Below are 15,114 nucleotides of genomic sequence, written 5' to 3'. Positions count from 1 at the left end.
GTTTCACCATGTTGGCCAGGATGTTCTCAATCTCTTGACCTCGTGATCCACCCACCTCGGCCTCCCAAAATGCTGGGTTACAGGCATGGGCCACTGCGCCTGGCATAAGATTTCTTTTTCTTTTTCTTGTTTTGAGACAGTGTCTTACTCTGTCACCCAGGCTGAAGTGCAGTGGCATGATCATGGCTCACTGTAGACTCGACCTTCCTCGGCTCAGGTGATCCTCCTACCTCAGTCTCCTGAGTAGCTGAGACCACAGGTGCATGCCACCACGCCTGGCTAATTTTTTATTTTTTGTAGAGACAAGGTTTCACTATGTTGCCCAGGCTGGTTTTGAAATCCTGGCCGTGTGTGTGTGTGTGTGTGTGTGTGAGAGAGAGAGAGAGACAAGGTCTTGCTCTGTCACCCACGCTTAAATGCAGTGGCAAGATCATGGTTCACTGCAGCCTCTCCCTCCTGGGCTCAAAGTATCTTCTCGTCTCACCCTCTCATGTAGCTAAGACTACAGGTGCATGCCACCATGTCCAGATGATTTTTTTCTTATTTCTTGTAGAGACAGGGTCTCACTCTGTTGCCCAGGCTAGTCTCTAACTCCTGGGCTCAAGTGATCCTCCCACCTCGTCCTCTCAAAGTGCTGGGATTACATGTGTGAGCTACCGCACCCGGGCTCATTCAGATTTTTTAAAAGCCTAAATGTTGGTCCTTTGGCAGTACCATTTTTAACAGTAAGGGCTGGCCGGGTGTGGTGGCTCATGCCTGTAATCCCAGCACTTTGGGAGGCCGAGGTGGGTGGATAACAAGGTCAGGAGATCGAGACCATCCTGGCTAACACAGTGAAACCCCATCTCTACTAAAAATACAAAATACTAAAAATACTAAAAATACAAAACAAAATTAGCTGGGCATGGTGGCAGTCACCTGTAGTCTCAGCTACTCGGGAGGCTGAGGCAGGAGAATGGCGTGAACCCAGGAGGCGGAGCCTGCAGTGAGCCAAGATCACGCCACTGCACTCGAGCCTGGGCGACAGAGTGAGACTCCGTCTCAAACAAACAAACAAACAAACAAAAACAGTAAGGGCTAAAAAACATTCCGGAAAGCTAAGCTTGGTGCCTCGCACCTGTAATCCCAGCACTTTTGGAGGCCAAGGGAGGAGAATCACTTGAGCCCAGGAGTTCAGGGCCAGCCTGGGCAACAAGGCAAAACCTCATCTCTATAAAAAATCAATCAATAAATTAGCTGGGTGTGGTGGCATGCGCTTGTGGTCCCAGCTACTCAGGAGGCTGAGGTGAGAAGATTGCTTGAGCCTGGGAGGTTGAGGCTACAGTGAGCCATAATCATATAGCTGCACTCCAGCCTGACAGAGCAAGAGACCCTGTCTGAAAGAAAAAAAAAAAAAGCCTGGGTGTGGTGGTTTATCTGGTTAACATGAGACCCCCATCTCTACAAAAAAAAAAAAAGAAAAGAAAAGAAAAAAAAGCTAGCATGTATGTCTGTAGTCCTGTCTACTCGGGAGGCTGAGGCAGGATAATCCCTTAAGCCCAGGAGTTCAAGGCTGTAGTGAGCTATGATTGCACCATTGCACCCAAGCCTGGATGACAGAGTGAGATCCTGTTTCTTCTTTTTGAGACAGAGTCTGGCTCTGTTGCCCAGACCGCAGTGCAGTGGTGCAATCTTGGCTCACTGCAAAACCTTCGCCTTCCAGGTTCAAACGATTCTTGTGCCTCAATCTCCCGAGTAACTGGGACTAGAGGCACGTACCACTACGCCCAGCTAATTTTGTTTGTTTGTTTATTTATTTACCTGAGACAGAGTTTTGCTCTTGTTGCCCAGGCTGGAGTACAATGGCGTGATCTCGGCTCACCGCAACCTCTGCCTCCTGGGTTCAAGTGATTCTCCTGCCTCAGCCTCCTGAGTAGCTGGGATTACGGGTGCCCGCCACCACACCCAGCTAGTTTTGTATTTTTTAGTAGAGACGGGGTTTCTCCATGTTGGTCAGGCTGGTCTCGAACTCCCAGCCTCAGGTGATCCACCCGCCTTGGCCTCCTAAAGTGCTGGGACTACAGGTGTGAGCCACTGAGCCTGGCTGGGGAATTTTGTTTATTTTTGGTAGAGACAGGGTTTCACCATGTTGGCCAAGCTGGTCTCAAACTCCCAACGTCAGGTGATCCACCCGCCTCGGTCTGCCAAAGTGCTGAGATTACAGGCAGATAACAGGGGAGTGAGATCCTGTTTCTAATAAAAAAGAAAACGAAAAAAAATCGGCCAGGCGCGGTGGCTCACGTCTGTAATCCCAGCACTTTGGGAGGCCAAGGCGGGTGGATCACAAGGTCAGGAGTTCGAGACAGCCTGGCCAATATGGTGAAACCCAGGCCGGGCACAGTGGCTCACACCTGTAATCCCAGCACTTTAGGAGGCTGAGGCAGGCAGATCACTGGAGGTCGGGAGTTCGAGACTAGCCTGACCAACATGGAGAAACCCTGTCTCTACTAAAAATACAAAATTAGCCGGGCGTGGTGGCACATGCCTGTAATTCCAGCTACTCAGGAGGCTGAGGCATGAGAATCACTTGAACCTGGGAGGTGGAGGTTGCGGTGAGCCAAGGTAGTGCCATTGCACTCCAGCCTGGACAACAAGAGTGAAACTGTGTCTCAAAAAATAACCAAACAAACATGGTGAAACCCTGTCTCTACTAAAAATACAAAAATTAGCCAGGCATGGTGGAATGCGCCTGTAGTCCCAGCTACTCAGGAGGCTGAGGCAGAAGAATCGCTTGAATTCGGGACATGGAGGTTGCGGTGAGCCAAGATCATGCCACTGCACTCCAGCCTGGGCAACAGAGTGAGACCCCATCTCAAAAAAAAAAAAAATTAATAAAAATTAATTCTGGGCCAGGCTCGGTGGCTCACGCCTGTAATCCCATCACTTTAGAAGGCCGAGGTGGGCGGATCACTAGGTCAGGAGTTCAAGACCAGCCTGGCCAACACCAACATGGTGAGACCCCATCTCTAATAAAAATACAAAAAATTAGCTGGCGTGGTGGTGTGCGCCCGTAATCCTAGCTACTCAGGAGGCTGAGGCAGGAGAAGTGTTTGAACCGGGACCCAGGAGGCAGAGGTTGCAGTGAGCCAAGATGGCACCACTGCATTCCAACCTGGGATACAGAGCGAGACTCTGTCTCAATAAATAAATAAATAAAATTTAATTTAAAAAAAACTCCTAAGACTGGGCACAGTGGCTCAGCCTGTAATTCCAGCACTTTGGGGCGGGTGGATCACCTGAGGTCAGGAGTTAAAGACCAGCCGGGCCACCATAGTGAAACCTCGTCTCTACTAAAAATACAAAAATTAGCTGGGCGTGGTGGCACGTGCCTGTAGTCCCAGCTACTCAGGAGGCTGAGGCAGCAGAATCGCTTGAACCTGGGAGGCGGTGGTTGCAGTGAGCTGAGATCGCACCACTGCACTCCAGCTTGGGTAACAAAATGAGACTCAGTGTTTTAAAAAAAAAAAAAAAAAACAGTCAGGGCTTGGTGGCTCTTGCATGTAATCCCAGCACTTTGGGAGGCTGAGGCAGGTGGATCACCTGAGGCTGGGAGTTTGAGACGAGCCTGACCAACATGGAGAAACCTCATCTCTACTAAAAATACAAAATTAGCCAGGCGCAGTGGCACATGCCTGTAATCCCAGCTACTCGGGAGGCTGAGGCAGGAGAATCACTTGAACCCAGCAGGCAGAGGTTGCAGTGAGCCAAGATCGCGCCACTGCACTCCAGCCTGGGTGACAGGGCGACACTCTCTCTCAAAAAAAATTTCTAGGTGCAATACATCTCTTTCCAGTTTTACTAATATATATTTTCCAATATTGAAAATAACTGACTTGGGCTGGGTGCGGTGGTTCACACCTGTAATCCCAGCACTTTGCGAGGCCAAGGATCACAAGGTCAGGAGATCGAGACCATCCTGGCTAACACGGTGAAACCCCGTCTCTACTAAAAATACAAAAAGAAAATTAGTCGGGCGTGGTGGGGGGTGCCTGTAATCCCAGCTACTCAGGAGGCTGAGGCAGGAGAATGGTGTGAACCCGGGAGGCAGGGCTTGCAGTGAGCTGAGATCGCAGCACTGCACTCCAGCCTGGGAGATAGAGCAAGACTCTATCTCAAAAAGAAAAAAAAAATAATTTATCTATTATTACTATTGTTAGGAATTTTGCAGTAATACTAAGGATTTACTAGCTTTTGAAGGTATGATATTGGTTTTATGCTTATGCTGAAAAAATAGGAATCTTGTAGAGATGCACCCTGTTATATTTACAGATTAAGTGGTATGGTTTTTTAAAATCTGTTGGGCATTAGGGCATGGGGACCTATAGATGAGGCAAGGTTGGCCTTCAGTTGATAATCCCTGAAGCTGGGTGATGGGTAATATGGGTGTTCATTATACTGTGAGGAACTGTGTAGATGCAGGTCTGGAATTTTACCCTACTTACAAGCTGTTAGTGAGCCTGCTACTATTTCTTCCATCCTGGTAGAAGATACAAGACTCCTGGGTCAGAGACAAAACAAAACAAAACAAAACCATAATCACAGCAAAAGGAGCAGCCAGGACAACATGGTAAAACCCATCTCTACAAAAAATACAAAAATTAGCCAGACTTGGTGCGTGCCCATAGTCTCTACTACTCCAGAGGCTGAGGTGAGAGGACTGCTTGAGCCCAGGAGGTCAAGGTTGCAGTGAGCTGAGATCCCACCACTGCATTCCAGTGTGGATGGCAGAGAGAGACCTCTCAAAAGAAAAAAAAAAAGCTGGGTGCAGTGACTCATGCCTGTAATCTCAGCACTTTGGGAGACCATGGCAGGCAGATCAGTTAGGGTCAGGAGTTTCAGACTAGCCTGGCCAACATGGTGAAACCCTGTCTCTACTAAAAATACAAAAATTAGCCGGGCATGGTGGTGGGCACCTGTAATCCCAGCTACTCAGGAGGCTGAAGCAGGAGAATCACTTGAACCTGGGAGGCAGAAGTTGCAGTGAGCCGAGATCGCACCACTGCATTTCAGCCTGGGTGACAGAGGGAGACTCCATCTCAAAAAAAAAAAAAAAAGCCAGGCTTGGTGGCACCTGCTTGTAGTCCTAGCTATTCTGATTACTGAAGTGGGAGGACTACTTTAGCCCAGGAGCTTGAGGCTGCAGCAATCTATGATTGCACCGCTGCATTCTAGTCTGGGCGATGGAGCAAGACACTGTTTCAAAAAATCCAAACAACAAAACAAAAAACCCCAACATTTCCTTCAAATTTTTCCATGTCTGTACATTTGATCTAACTTGTTTCTTTTTTTTTTTTTTTTTTGAGACAGTCTCACTCTGTCACCCAGGCTGGAGTGCAGTGGCATAATCTCCGCTCATTGCAACCTCCGCCTCCTGGGTTCAAGCAATTCTCCTGCCTCAGCCTCCCAAGTAGCTGGGATTACAGGCGCCCACCACCACACCCGGCTAATTTTTATATTTTTAGTAGAGACGGGGTTTCACCATGTTGGCCAGGCTGGTCTCGAACTCTTGACCTTAAGTGATCCGCCCGCCTCAGCCTCCCAGTGCCAGGATTGCAAGCGTGAGCCACCATACCTGTCCTAACTCATTCTTTTTTATTGCTGCATATTATTTCATTAAATTGATGTCATGGACTGAATTATGTCCTTCAAAATTCATACACTGAAGCCCTAACCCTCAACTGTGACTGCATTTGGAAATAAGGCCTTTAGAGAGGTAGTTAAGGTTACATGTGGACATAAGGGCAGGCCCCTAATCAGATAGGACTATGTCTTTATAAGTAGGGGAAGGGTCACCAGAGACCCTTCTCTTTGCGCACACAGAAAAACAGCCATGTTAAAGACAGAGTTAAAGGTGGCTGTCTTGCTCTGTCAACCAGGCTGGAGTGCAATGGCAGGATCACAGTTTACTGCAGCCTCGACCTCCTGGGCTCAGGCAATTTTCCTACCTCAGCTTCCTGAGTAGCTGAGACTACAGGTATGTACCACAACGCCTGGATAAATTTTTTCAATTTTTTGTATAGATGGGGTCTTACCACTGTTGTTCAGACTGGTCTCGAACTCCTGGGCTCAAGCAATCTGCAGGACTCAGCCTCCCAAAGCGCTGGGATTACAGGCATGACCTACTGCTCTGGGCAAAAATTTTCTTTCTTTCCTTTTTTTTTTTTTTTTTGAGACGTAGCCTCACTCTGTCACCCAGGCTGGAGTGCAGTGTTGCGATATCGGCTTACTGCAACCTCCGCCTCCTAGGTTCCAGTGATTCTCCTGCCTCAGCTTCCCGAGTAGCTGGGATTACGGGTGTGAGTCACCATGCCCGGCTTATTTTTGTATTTTTTAGTAGAGTTCAGGTTTCGCCATGTTGGCCAGGCTGGTCTCAAACTCCTGACCTCAGGTGATCCACCCACCTCGGCCTCCCAAAGTGCTGAGATTACAGGTGTGAGCTACTGCGCCTGGCCTTTTTTTTTTTTTTTGAGACAGGGTCTCACTCTGTCGCCCAGTCTGGAGTGCGGAGGTGCGATCTCAGCTCACTGCAACCTTCATCTCCCCGGTTCAATTGATCCTCCCAACTTTTTTTTTTTTCTTTTTTGAGACAGAGTCTCGCTCTGTTGCCCAGGCTAGAGTGCAATGGCGTTATCTCGGCTCACTGCAAACTCTACCTCGCAGGTTCAAGCGATTCTCCTGCCTCAGCCTCCTGAACAACTGGGATTACAGGCATGTGCCACCACGCCCAGCTAATTTTTGTATTTTAGTAGAGATGGGGTTTCACCATGTTGGTCAGGCTGGTCTCGAACTCCTGACCTTGTGATTCGCCTGCCTTGGCTTCCCAAAGTGCTGGGATTACAGGCATGAGCCACCACGCCTGGCCGATCCTCCCAAGTTATCCTCCTGAGCAGCTGGGACTACAGGCGCATGTCACCAAACCCAGCTACTTTTAGTATTTTTGTAGAGAGGAGTCTCGCCTTGTTGCCCAGGCTGATCTCAAATTCCTGGGCTCAACTGACCTGCCCATCTCAGCCTCCTGAAGGGCTGGGATTTCAGGCTTGAGCCACTGTGCCTGTGGGAGATATGTCTATTCAAGTATTTTGCCCCCTACTGGCCTACAGGAGCCTCTTTTGGAGTGCGTCCTCTTCGTCTTTAATTTTTTTTTTCTTTTTTTTTTTTTTGAGATGGAGTTTTGCACTTGTTGCCCAGGCTGAGTGCAATGGTGTGATCTCAGCTCACTGCAACCTCCGCCTCTTGGGTTCAAGCGATTCTCCTGCCTCAACCTCCCGAGTAGCTGGGATTACAGGCATGCGCCACCATGCCCAATAAATTGTGTATTTTTAGTAGAGACGGGGTTTCTCCATGTTGGTCAGGCTGGTCTTGAACTCCCGACCTCAGGTGATCCGCCTGCCTGGGCCTCCAAAGTCCTGGGATTACAGGCATGAGCCACCACACCTGGCCTTAGGTCTCGATTTATTTGTGGCTGGGCATAGTGGGTCACACCTGTAATCTCAGGATTTTGGGAGGCTGAAGTGGGAGGATCGCTTGAGGCCATGAGTTTGAGATCAACCTAGGGTATCATAGTGAGACTCTTTCTCTACAAAAAATAAAAAATTATCTGGGCGTGGTGGCATGTGCCTGTAGTCCCAGCTACTCAGGAAACTGAGGAGGGAGGATTAATTGAGCCTGGGAGGTTAAGGCTGCGATAAGCCATGATGGTGCCACTGCACTCCAGCCTGGGTGACAGACTGAGACCCTGTCTCAAAAAAAAAACCAACAAAAAAAAGACATTTGCATGCTATTCTCATCCTCTCTACCAGACTATAACTTTCTTTGGAGCAGGGACCACGACTTTATCACTTAACTTTCCCAACAACATTGCAAACATAATCTGAGTGAAGCTGAATCCATCATCTTTTCCAATTCTTGTGTCCCTTAATTATGTTAATAGTGCATAATCCTTTCAGTCAATATGGTACAGATCTCAAAGTCATCTCTCCACACACTTGTGGCCTGGGCTCAGCCTGCTGCTCAACAGTCACCCCCTCATTTCTTTCTTTCTTGCTTTTCTCACTGTTGAGTATAGTTGAATCTTTCATTCTCTCTCGGGATCTAATTAGCATGCTAGTTTCTATTTTCCCAGCTGATTGAACCCTTTCACTTCCAGAAGAAGCTTTCTAAATTACAGTATTGGCCCAGCGTGGTGGCTCACGCCTGTAATCCCAACACTTTGGGAGGCCGAAGTGTGCGGACCACTTGAGGCCAGGAGTTCGAGGCCAGCCTGGCCAACATGGTGAAACCATCTCTAGTAAAAATACAAAAATGAGCTGGGCATGGTAGTGCACACCTGTAATTCCAGCTACCTGGGAGGCTGAGGCAGGAGAATCGCTTGAACGTGGGAGGTAGAGGTTGCAGTGAGCCGCCATCACGCCACTGCACTCCAGCCTGGGTGACTGAGTAGAGACTCTGTCTCAACAACAACAAAAAAGTGCAGTATTTTACTCTCCTAATAATTTTTTAAATGTCTTACCAAAAAAAGTAAAAATTCCTTAGTATGGCACTCCCCAACAGTTTTTCAGTTCTATTTCCTGTAAAGTTTGCACACACATCCAACCCTCTGGTCACACTGAACTACTGAATATTCCTAGGATTTGCCCCTTGTTCCACTCGGACGTCTTTGTTCACGCTCCTTTCATTTTGCCATTCAGGAGTAACCACTCCTTTCTCTGAACTCTTGGAGCACCTGATACCTCCCTTCCAGCATTTACCACTTTCCATTTCCTTCACACAATGTTGTCATCTTCTCTACGAGGCTCTAAGTCCCTTGAGGCAGGGCCTTTGTAGCCTCCACACCAGCTTAGCAACTGATACACAGAGCACTCAGATGTCCGTGCAGGGATCTCTTTATTCTCCACACAACACAGCACCATGCCCTGTTCAGATGCACTAATTATTTGAATGAATAAATGATGTTCCACCCCCACACCCCGGTCTTCTAGCCAATGTAGAGAGAAAGAAAAGAGATACATGTTGAACTGTTTGCACACAAAAGTGACGGGATATGGCACTAATTCTTCATACAGGCTCAAAGGCCACATCTTTTTTTTTTTTTTTAAGTTTCACTCTTGTCGCCCAGGCTGGAGTTCAATGGCACGATCTCGGCTCACTGCAACCTCCGCCTCCCGGGTTCAAGTGATTCTCCTGCCTCAGCCTCCCAAAGTAGCTGGGATTATATGCGCCCGCCACCATGCCCAGCTAATTTTTTTGCATTTTTAGTTGAGACGGGGTTTCACCATGTTGGCCAGGCTGGTTTTGAACTCCTGACCTCAGGTAATCCACCCGCCTTGGCCTCCCAAAGTGCTGGGATTACAGGCGTGAGCCACCACGCCCGGCCTAAAGGCCACATCTTAAAACCATACTCTGTAAAATCCTGACCCAACTTCAGACCTACGCCACTGCGTTGTTTCCTTTTGAAGCTGAATTCCACTGAACCTATACTTGAACCTTATCTAGAGGACTACAGCGTATAATTGGGACAATCCCCTTTCTCATTCCTAATAAGTGATGTGGCCGGGCGGGACCTCCAGATTTCCAGCAACTATGACTGGCACTCTCCCCGCGACCAGCAAGTGCCACCCTGTCCTTTGCCCAACGTTGTACAGTTTACGAAATCAACGAACCAACACGTTGATTTCATCTTCCCTGCAACCTGGGGAGACAAGACAAAAATGCTCACCTCTCTAAAGAAACAGATTAGAGGAGAGATGGGGAAGAGAAGAGGCGTGGCTACGAGCTGTGGCGGGGAAGGCGGGTGGAATCCCGGAGCCCGAGCTGGAAACCGTTCCCCGCTCAGCCATGACCGGGGCTGTTTATTCGCATCAGGAGGCGCGGGTGGCTCGCAGAGGGCACGAAGACCCTCTCCGCTTTCACACTGCAGGCAGCTAAGTCGCCGAGAAAGGCGGCAACTTGACGCCCGACCCCGCTACCCCGACCCGCTCGCTCTGTGACCCCAGAGCAGCCGGCGCCAGCTCGTCCCCTTCGCGACTCCGCCGGAAGTCTCGCCTGCACCGCCGCCGCGCCCCATTGGGCCGGGTGCTGGGGCATCCCGGGCGCTGGGTGCCCCGGCCACGACGAGCCCCAGGTGGGGCCGGGCTCCAGGCCCGCGGAGGAGCGGAGCCGTGCGCGGCAGACGGACTCCGTGACTCCGGGTGGGGAACGCCGGGCTGGCGCCGGGACTTCCGCCACGGGACCCGGAAGGGGCCGCGCCGCCGCTGCTGGGAGTTGTAGTCCGGCCGTGGTTGGGGGAGCCGCGGCTCATGCGCGGTGCACAGAGGCTTGTTTCACATCTGTAACAACAGGTGAATTGGGCTTTTTATTCTCCCCTTTCGTGCCCTCTTGAGGAGCCTGCCGCGGCCGGGGGTGGTCGTCGTGAGGAGGGGGCCCGGTCCGACCGCCAGCCTGGCGGAGAGAGGGGCGGAGACGCCGGCGGGCCCGAGGAGCAGGCCGGGCATCCTAGGCCTGCCCGGGAAGCCGGCCCGACCGATCCGTGGGCAGCCAGGCCTCGGCCTGCCGTTGCCATGGAGCCCGGGCGGGGGCGGGGGCCAGACCGGTCCGCCGGGGCGGGCCTCGCAGCCAGGGGCTCCGCGGAGGCCGTGGGAGAGGCCGCTTCATTGGCGCAACGACGCCTTCGCCTCAGGGGATGCGCCGTTTCCCCAGGCAGGGCCTGGAGGAAGCCTCCTGAGTGCCCCGAGACCTTTGTCTACTTCTCCTCCTTCCCGGTGCTGCCCGGACCGTTCGTCCAGAGGGAGGCCCGGTGCCTTCTGGCCCCCCTAGTTTGCCCCCTTTTGCACCGACCTTGTCACTGGGGGAGGCCAAGGGGTGAGGTATTCTTTGTTTGCTGGTGGTAACTTGCCCCATTTAGCAGGGGAAGACCAAATGCATGTTGGGTCCTTTGTTTGCAGTGAACTGGAGTCCCAGGGGTCCTCAGAACCCCTAAGCCAGGGGTATGGCATATCTAGTCGTTGTGTAGCAACATTGGTCACTTGAATTGTGATTTTTCAAGGCAGGGGCTGTTTCACTTTACAACCCCACTCCATGAGGGTTTGCCATACACTAGCAGGTAGACTGCAGAAGGCCACTTACAGGCTTTCAACCTGGTTTTAGTTGCAGCTTATGGGCCAGAGTGAAATGAGACGTTGTCTGGTGATTTCCCTTGAAGTTTCTTGCAAGGTGGTAACCCCACTGTCATTGTGGGTCTTGACTACATCTTGTAATTTACACTTAAATCTTAGAGATTTAAGGCGATGTGCAGAAACTACATCCTTTGCTGCGTTTTCTACCTGTGTTGGCTCTTTATCCCTAAAAGATAGTTGCTCTTCAAGTGTTTTAATTTATGTAGCTGTGATACAAAATTTTATTAGGGCCGGGAGCGGTGTCTCACGCCTGTAATCCCAGCACTTTGGGAGGCCGAGGCGGGTGGATCACCTGAGGTCAGAAGTTTGAGACCAGCCTGGCCAACATGGCTAGACCTCGTTTCTACTAAACATACAAAAATTAGCCGGGCATGGTGGCGTGCGCCTGTAACCCTAGCTACTTGGGAGGCTGAGGCAAGAGAATTGCTTGAACCCAGGAGGCGGAGGTTGCAGTGAGCCAAGATCGCGCCATCGCACCCCAACCTGGGCAACAAGAGCGAAACTCCGTCTCAAAACAAAACAAAACAAAAACCACACACAAGTTTTATTAGCTGTTGGATCTTTCTTGCCCCTTTCAGCCTTTGAAGATAACAGTATAATATGTCTCAAGGAATGAACCGTAGTACATTTAGGCAACAGCATAATATCCTGGAAATAAATTTAGCCTAGTATAAGCATGGAGGGTTTTGGAGTCAGCATGCTTCAATGCTGATTTCCATCTGCCCTGAGGCAGCTATGGGATCTTGGGCAGGTTGTGTAACCTGGGCTTCAGTTTTCTTCTTTGGAAAGATAATTCCTACCTCATTGGATAGTTGCCTGGATTAAATGGGATAAAGTCTATGGAAGTATGTTGTGAACTGTAAAAATGGTATTCAACTTTGAGTTATTGTTATTTTCCCAATCTTGAAGAGTATTATAGCTTCTTTATGTTAGATTATCATAACTATTATGGGATTAGAAGTCAAAATGGAAGTAGGTTTTGCTCTGGGCTTCCAGAAAATGCTTTTCAGGCTTACAAGGCTTTCTTTACCTTGACATCTTCTTAGATGATGTCAGAAGACTTCAGCACTTCTACAGGTGCTAGTGTAGGACAGCTCACAATTTAATGGGCCTAGAATGGGTCATGGTAAGTCCTGATTTGTAAGGCCATTTTGTCCAGTATGTGCCCTTCATGCCACTAACAAAATTTGTCCTTGTTAGAGCTAGTAAATGATGGTGGGAGCAACTTTCTTTCCCTATGGGGCCTCCACTGTATTGACTCAGCGTTGTACTTCTCAGGAGGAGGCCCAGCCTCGTGATGAGGAATAGCAAGGAGAGAATTCAGCTCCAGTTCAAAAGCCTACAAAATCTGAGACTGTCATTGCTTTTATAAGGTAAGTTGATTTAGCCGTGCACAGAGCAGTGGTGGATCTGATGCTCAGCCATACTATAAAACAAGAGGCATGTGTTAAACCTATTTCTGACCATTTTGGAAGAAGGATATCATTTATTTTATTTTATTTTATTTTTGAGACAGAGTCTCGCTTTGTCCCCCAGGCTGGAGTGCAGTGGCGCGATCTTGGCTTGCTGCAACCTCTGCCTCCCAGGTTCAAGCAATTCTCCTGTCTCAGCTTCCCAAGTAGCTGAGATTACCGGCGCCTGCCACCATGCCCAGCTGATTTTTTTGTATTTTTAGTAGAGACGGGGTTTCACCATGTTGGCCAGGCTGGTCTCAAACCCCTGATGTCAGGTGATCAGCCTGCCTCAGCCTCCAAAATGCTGGGATTACAGGCATGAGCCACTGTGCCCAGCCAGAAGGGTATCATTTTTAATTAGTCATTGTGGAGTCTCTGTCCTGGAACCATGCCCTAGTGACTCTACCTGGAGTTAAACTGTATTTCATTATGCAGGAAATCTTGATATAATAGCATTTTACTTATCTGTAAATTACTTGAGACATATTGAGCTACAAAGATTTTTTGTTTTTGAGACAGTCTTGCCATGTCGCCCAGGCTGGAGTGCAGTGGTGCAATCTCGGCTCACTGCAACCTCCACCTCCTTAGTTCAAGCAATTCCCCTGCCTTAGCCTCATGCCACCAAGCCTGGCAAATTTTTTTGTATTTTTTTTTTTTTAAATGGAGTCTCACTCTGTGTTGCCCAGGTTGGAGTGCAGTGGTGCGATCTTGGCTCACTGCAACCTCCGCCACCTGGGTTCAAGCGATTCTCCTGCCTCAGCCTCCTGAGTAGCTGGGATTACAGGTGCACACCACTATGCCTGGCTTATTTTTGTATTTTTAGTAGAGATGGGGTTTCACCATTTTGGTCAGGCTGATCTCAAACTCCTGACCTTGTGATCTGCCTGCCTCTGCCTCCGAAAGTGCTGGGATTACAGGTGTGAGCCACCGTGCCTGGCCAATTTTTTTTTTTTTTTTTCTGAGATGGAGTCTCACTCTGTCACCCAGGCTGGAGTACAGTGGTGCAATCTTGGCTCACTGCAACCTCCGCCTCCTGGGTTCAAGCGATTCTTCTGTCTCAGCCTCCTGAGTAGCTGGGACTACAGGCGTGCACCACCACGCCTGGCTAATTTTTTGTATTTTTGGTGGAGATGGGGTTTTACCATGTTGGCCATGCTGGTCTCGAACTCCTGACTTCGTGATCTGCCTGCCTTGGCCTCCCAAAGTGCTGGGATTACAGGAGTGAGCCACCGCGCTCAGGTGTGCCTGGCCAATTTTTTTGTATTTTTAGTAGAGACAGGATTTCACCATCTTGGCCAGAATGGTCTCGAACTCCTGACCTCAGGCAATCTGCCTGCCTCAGACTCCCAAAGTGATGGGATTATAGGCGTGAGCCACCAACCCTGGCCCACTACAAAGATTTTTTAACATTACTGCATTATGGCCCGGCATGGTGGCTCATGCCTGTAATCCCAGCACTTTGGGAGGCTGAGGCGGGCAGATCACAAGGTCAGGAGTTTGAATCCAGTCTGGCCAACGTGGTGAAACACTGTCTCTACCAAAAATACAAAAATTAGCCAGGCGTGGTGGCGGGCGCCTGTAATCCCAGCTACTAGGGAGACTGAGACAGGAGAATCACTTGAACCTGGGAGGTAGAGGTTGTAGTGAGCAGAGATCATGCCATTGTACTCCAGCCTGGGCAACAACAGCAAGACTCTGTCTGAAAACAAAACAAAACAAAACACCATTACTGACTGCATTACAAGGAAGACAGCTTTCTTTTGGATCTCTATGAAATGTTCTAGAGCTCTGTAAATTCTATCTCTAAAAGATCCTATCTTGATTCTCATAGTATCATTTTTTAGATTAGTACAGGAAAAAGAGTGGTACATGAGCCTAAATTGACATATTGGGCTAGAGGATTAGGGGCTTTTAAAAAGCAAAACTGGCCGGGCACAGTGGCTTATGCCTGTAATCCCAGCACTTTGGGAGGCCGAGGCAGGCAGATCATGAGGCCAAGAGATCGAGACCATCCTGGCCAACATGGTGGCCAACATGGTGAAAGCCCATCTCTACTAAAAATACAAAAAAATTTAGCCGTGCATGGTGGCGTGTGCCTGTAGTCCCAGCTACTTGGGAGGCTGAGGCAGGAGAATAGGTTGAACCCGGGAGGTGGAGGTTGCAGTAAGCCGATATTACGCCATTGCCCTCCAACCTGGTGACAGAGCGAGACTCTGTCTCAAAAAAAAAAAAAAAAGCAAAATCAAGAGTCTATTTGCAAGTAAATTAACTTACACATTTTTTTTTTTAGAGACAGGGTCTCACTGTGTTGCTTAGGCTGGTCTTGAACTCCTGGCCTCAAGTGATCCTTCACCTGGGTGTCCCAAAGTGCTGGGACTACAGGCATGAGCCACCACACCTAGCCATTAAATTTTGCTTTTTTTTAAAAAATTTTTTTTGAGACAGAGTTT

At 49.3% G+C, this 15,114-nt stretch overlaps 1 protein-coding gene across 3 annotated transcripts in view; it reads left to right on the top strand.

Moving 5' to 3' along the window:
- DHX30 (DExH-box helicase 30) overlaps positions 1-15,114 on the top strand; it is a 76,154-nt gene that overhangs the window by 19,010 nt on the left and 42,030 nt on the right. The window contains exons 1-2 of one of the 3 annotated variants that reach the window (XM_054481865.2): positions 10,252-10,376; positions 12,489-12,583. The gene's annotated coding sequence lies outside the window, so the exon portion shown is untranslated. Of the gene's footprint in view, positions 1-10,251; positions 10,377-10,653; positions 10,897-12,488; positions 12,584-15,114 lie in introns of those variants that run through there. The other 2 variants (XM_054481866.1, XM_063661200.1) reach the window with 2 other exon arrangements.

Source organism: Pongo pygmaeus, chromosome 2, assembly GCF_028885625.2.
Source record: "Pongo pygmaeus isolate AG05252 chromosome 2, NHGRI_mPonPyg2-v2.0_pri, whole genome shotgun sequence".
NCBI lineage: Eukaryota > Metazoa > Chordata > Mammalia > Primates > Hominidae > Pongo > Pongo pygmaeus.
This window is presented reverse-complemented; position numbering and strand designations above follow the sequence as displayed.